We start from the raw sequence: 6,468 nt of genomic DNA, 5'->3' as shown, positions 1-6,468 counted from the left end.
AAACCAAGAAGTGGATGGATTCAAAGATGGGTTGGCTTAGCGTTGGGGATTTTGTTTGTTTTACACCCCATCCAACCCAAATCCACTCACCTTTGGTGTTAAATTGCCACAAAGGAATCTGAAGCTCGACATAGACTGAATGCCTTAGTTTCTTAATCATTTCCTGGTTCCTCACATCTTTACTACAAACTGGCAGATCTCCCACAATGTTGTTAGAAAGTGGAAGAATAAACCTCAACAGCAATCATTTATTCTATTCAGCGCAGGCAAAGAAGCAGCTCAACAGACTTCCCCCTCCCCAGTTCCTGCTTAACAGGACAATTGGACAATTACCCTCTGGACCCCTCTCTCAAACAAGTCCTTTCAACATCCCAACTTGTGCATCCCTCTCGTTACCCCCCATCCCAAAGACAATGTCTGTTTGTCCACCCACACAATTAACTAAGACAATCGGCGTCACATGAAAATGACTTCTATCTGCACACCTCCAATAACATTTGTCTCCTTTCTCCCGCTGTTCACCATGCTACAGCAGCGCTGAAATAAAATTGAGTTCACTTATTGGAGATGTACCCTTGTAGTATCTTGGAAGGCACATTTCTAGATAAAAATATTCATAACTTGTGCACAATGTGATGAAATTTATAATTGGGACTAGTAGTGCAATTGGTGAGCGACTCCCTTTTTCCTCAAAAGATATTTCTCAGTGCAAATGTTTGAACAACATGGTGGGTAGAGTTAGAAAATAACCGATTAGAAAGAAAAACAGGGGCACAATGAAAAAGAAAAAGAAAGCTCTGGCTCAATTGCCTCCCATGATCATAACAGAAAAACAAAATTTGACTTGATGGACTATACAGGGGATTAGTGTCATAAGCAATGATGTTTGCAATTAATGAGCCAATAATTACCAAGACAAAGTAAAATGTAGAGTTTATATTATGCAGTGTTTACATACCAACAAATTAATGCAATCATACATAAGAAGTTAGGCTTGACAATAAAAATACATTTTCTTTTGCAGTACACAAAATTAACATTAAACAGCATAAAGGCCACAAAAATACAAATATACAAATCTAAAACTTTTAATTTTTTTTAGAAAAAATGGTTACAAAAACACAAGATATAGATTAATGCTTTGAAGGATTCTGGTAGGAATGCAGTGATTCTAACACTTAGAAGATGACCAATACCCATTTAGCTAAAGCAGTGAAGCAATCCTGAGACTCAAATTGAAGCCTGTTTCTCGTTGGCCTTTGCAGACCTTTTCCATTAACATTACTACAGATGAAGCTCAAATGCCTGAAACCTTCTTGTTTCTATGACAGTGTAAGAAAATAACTGCATGTTAGCAAATTTTGCTTTCCAAAAACATAAATTATCAGGATAATTTAAGATAAACCAACCAAAAATATCATTTTTAGGCTTTGGAATGGGTTTAAAAGATTTCAATCTTATACGGTGACATCTGCAACCCATAAAATGGTCATCATGATGAAACATCTAATTAAAATTAATACCATTTACACAAGGGTCCTGCATTTGTACCATGTTCCCCATCTAGCAACTGTACATTAATGCATATTAAAACAATTCCTATAATAGTCAAAACACAATAAAAAGGAAGGAATGTTTTGGTATACATATTTGTGAATGAGTACATGAAATGTTAATTATGCCAATTTTGATACGGGTATTGATCAAATCCTACAGAGAGTGAGCATTTAAATTTACTAAATGTAGATAACAATTTGAAATGGCAGGACAGTCAAGCCTGTAGCCCGAATCCAGGTCTGCCACAGTTTATGCTGAGGGATCTAAATGAAAATTAAAATGAAATGAAAATCGCTTATTGTCACGAGTAGGCTTCAATGAAGTTACTGTGAAAAGCCCCTAGTCGCCACATTCCGGCGCCTGTCCGGGGAGGCTGGTACGGGAATCGAACCGTGCTGCTGGCCTGCTAAGTCTGCTTGAAAAGCCAGCGATTTAGCCAAGTGAGTTAAACCAGCCCCAATTACTTAATGCAAAAGCAAAATGCCATGGATGCTGGAAATCTGAAATAAAGAAAATGCTGGAAATACTCAGCAGGTTGGGTAGCATCAATGCTGAGAGAAACAGAAGCAAGCCTGACTGGCTGAGCATTGTTAATTCAATTATCAAATGCTTTGGCGCATTTAAATAGAGGGATTTCATAGAAAATAACTTCTTCCAAGAATAGTGTGAACATAATTACAAACTCTACAGTGTTAAAAAATATGAATAACTACTGCAAATTTTATAGAATCAAAAATGTGCAAATCTTAAAAGCTACAAATGGGATTCAGTACTCAGAGTTAACAGCCAACAGTAAGAAGGAACCTTAGCCACCTTGTCCTGGGCTCTCGTCAACTGGTTTTGCTAATTGGTATGGCTATTGGGCAATTGCAAAAAAACAACTTTGGAAGCAAGGTGGAAATATTTTTGTCTTCCTCTCCCATACAAGATATGGTATATTGTCGAGCAATGTATGTTATCTTTGCCAATCACATTCCAGAAAACCAGCTATGCAGAATTGCACTAATTTAAAATGGTATTAAATCCACTTGTGCCAACTCTACAGATTGTTGAAACAGTAGCCATCTGCTTGTCTTTGATTTTATATTGCGCATGTGCTGACTAACATTAAGATATGTTATAAGCCAATAGTTTAGCTTTGTATGATTTAAATAGTCTCCCTTCTGTTGACCTGCACAGACAGTTAAAATGTGTACAAATTAAAACCTGTCAGCATCCCTTCTAAGAAATTCTAAAACAGATAAGCTAGTAATTAGTGTTAACTTTCTATTCCTTTACACAGGTTAAAAACAACTTGGCGTGGTGTAATAGCAAACAGATGTCCAGTTTTAAAAATCTTACCTATAGCACTTTGAATAAACTTTCTTGTTGTACAGATATATACAATGTACATATTTTTAAGCCACAAAGAATTCATTGTAAATGTCAGAAAACACAAATCGAAATTCAGCAAGGTTGGTGCGTCAAAAGAGTTATCGTCACCTTTAAATGTAAATACTGACCCATGCTGATAGACACACAGATAAAGGAAATACAGTAACCAGATTTCCTACTTATGTATCCAAATTGGATTTTCTCCTGATCAAGTAGTCTGAAAGGAAACTTTCATGCATTAAAAACTTCCTATAGCACAAATATATAATACTAATATTTGTTAAAGTAACATAAAAACATATTATGCAACTAACAGATAAGAATTATTAGCAGATAATAGTTGCCATTTCTGTTTCAATTTGCACTTTTGTGAATTTGAAAATGTTCTTGTATAAAAGAACTTTCTGTATATCTCTTCAAAGGTTCTTACAAATGTAGACCGAAAGAGACAGTAGATAATCCTGCACAAAAACTATATCACTCCAGGCAATGTTGCAAAAGAAATTCGATGAGGCCTAAATACTTTTAAAAATCTAGATGGCAAGAATTTTGAAAAACAAATTAAACTGAACATAATGTAACTAAATTGATATGGAATTTTATTTTGCAATCTTCAGTCCAGCAAAAATTTGTTTTAACAATCAATGTTGTAAATCAGTAAAGGCTGATAGTTTAATAGAAAAAATATTAAAGCTGCTTTTGCTGCAAGTAAGGATCATAAGAGATTCAATTTCTAGTCCAGAGATGAGGGATCTTATTGTGGGATTTGGCTACAGCTCAGTTTTGCACTTTGCACCCAGTGCTATTTTACACAAGTAAAATCTTTTAACCTTATGACATCCATAACAGCCTACTTAGACCTTTGGCATAATTCCTGAACTGTTATAGTTCCCTTTTACGTCCTCTCCATGTCAGTTCTCAGCAAGTGCAATTCCCATATAAATTGTAGATGCGGTTTAGGATATAAATACTGCATGAACTGGGCAATCATTTACTTCCAGTGACAACACTAAGGATAAAATTTCACAAGAGTGATTCTGAGTACCACAGTTGACAATGCACAGTCATTCCTCGATGACAAATTAGTTTCAATCCTAGGTATTATCAATGTTCTAGTAAATATGCTGAGCCTTGGATAAAAATAAAAACGACAGCCTTTCATATAAGAAAATGTCTGGATTTTAAAAAACATTTGCTAAAACACTCGTGGTTTTGGGTTCTGTCGCACTGTAATTTAACCCGAGATGTATTGGGGGGGGGGGGGGGGGGGGGGGGGGTCACTGTCAGATTACTGGGGATGCAACAGTTAATTTAAAACAAAAGTAAACTCTGGTATGTCCATTAAGGTGTGCAAAAGTTGATGTTTTCACAGTTATGTGCATGAATCTTTGCAAGTTCTATTGCCCCAGTAATTAAATACATTGCATTTCTAATGCTACTGATCAAATATACCACTTAATTTCACAAAATGGATAGAAGAACCACAATCAGCTGAACATGAAGCATGTCGTGCATAGATTTCTCAATATTAAATTTAAAATCTGTTTCATTAATTGCATCCTACATTATGAAAAGATGTTTTTTTTCTCTTTTGGTATTTGCAGATAAACTGAAAATGTTACTTTGTTTCTTTAAGATAAGGTTTTGGGAGATGAAAGTTTCAGTTTAAGCTGTCAAAGTGCATATAAATTACATGACAAAAGAAAATCGGTATGCACAGCAACATCAGAAAGTATATTGGGAGGTCTAGTTAATAAACCTGTATGGAATAACACTCGTGGCATCAGCACTGTAATCATTTAAAAGTGCTAAGTGACAAAATGTTTAATATAAAATATAACACATAAAAAGGTATTTCTTTTTTAAAAAAGTACTTTAGTACTAGTTCTATTCCTAATATTCTTTCCACCTAAATACAAATGTAATTAGCCATATGGCGCTGGAGTCCCCAATCACCAATGGAATAAAACCACATTTTACTAGTGGTGCACCCACTATTCCAGAAATACCCTAAAATCCCTCAGTCATTCTTCCCCATTGCCTAGTTATCTCTTTATCTATTATCTCAAAGTTACATTTTTCTCCCACATTTGACCTAATTCAACTTTCGACTTCGCTTTCATGAAAACATTAACTTTTGAACAGCAGTGGCAAAAGCAATAGACCTGTAACTGAAGTATCTCTACCAAAAAAACAGGTCTACTGCAAGAGGATGTCAGCCACCCAGTTCAGCTGAATTACCCCAAAGCCTTTTTTGTTGAAAAATGTAGACGTGGAACGCAAAGATCAAAAATTTATATCTTTCTTAAAAGAGATAAATGCACAGACCTAGAGCACCATGCTGTGAGGGGAGCAATATACCAAGCGCATACTTCTGTACTTTAAATAACACTTTGTGCACCTAACCTCATTATCAACATGTAAATATCAGTCAAATGGTGAAAGCAATTGCATCAGCTATATTGTTTGCATATGACCATGCATGAACTGCCACTAGTACAGAAGTATCTAACTGCCCTTCATTACACAGCTAATCCCTCTTCACATGCAGCTTGAACTGAAGCTCACTTTCTTTTCCATTTCTGTGCAATGCAATTAATTAAACCACTGTTGCACCTCAAGTAGATTCTAAACATTAAATGGAATCTTGTAAAAGTAAAAAAAAAGTGCAAAGAAAATGAAGTCACTCAAAGGTAGGTCCAATTTATGTGTGCGCCCTTTGGAAGTGTACTGATTCGCAAGTCCTTGTTCATCACAAGACATTTTAAGATGACGCCTCTACAGCCGGGAGACACAAATGTGGGTAATTTCGAGCATCAGTAATACCACACAGCAGAATTAATCAGTACAGGGTGTTCCTTTCACTTACTATTACACCAGAGTACATAAACCTTTTTTTAAGTCACTGTTAATCAGATTAATTTAGTACAAAAACACACACAAAACACCTTAAAACATGGTATCACAGAAAATTACTTGATCCTCTTTGAAGGTTACAAAAGAATGTTCTTAAAACATGAAAAGGACAATGTTCTTACCCTTTTGATTATGCTTATTGTATCATAAACATTTACATTATTTTAAATATCTTAAATTTTAAACTGAGGATAGGAAATCAATATATAATTTGACCATGTGTTAAATCCAGCTTACATAGGTCAATTTTCTCTTTTGTGAGAATTAGGAACCGTCCATTGGATATCAATGAGAAATTGGGCCATGCATGGCAAATCTTTTGTTCAATCACATAGTGTGAGGACATACATAGTTTACTATGGAGAATTTGGATTGTTTTTTTCTGGACTTAAAACCAACAAGTCCTGTTGATTAGCAAAATTAGTGCTACATCTGGAAAAGATTAATGTTTCAAATTCAATTTCTTTGAAGGGTGAGGGGACCAACATATGGAAGTTGAGACCACCTGCACGTCAATGACCCTTTGCAAAATATTTTCTAAGAACTTGTATATTTTCAACCAAAATGTTACCAAATAGCAAGCTACAGGGCTCTTTACAAACACTTTTTCCCCCCAATTTC

This window comes from Scyliorhinus canicula, chromosome 9 (genome assembly GCF_902713615.1).
Source record: "Scyliorhinus canicula chromosome 9, sScyCan1.1, whole genome shotgun sequence".
NCBI lineage: Eukaryota > Metazoa > Chordata > Chondrichthyes > Carcharhiniformes > Scyliorhinidae > Scyliorhinus > Scyliorhinus canicula.
The sequence above is the reverse complement of the archived record's forward strand: the minus strand, read 5'-3'. Positions refer to the sequence as shown.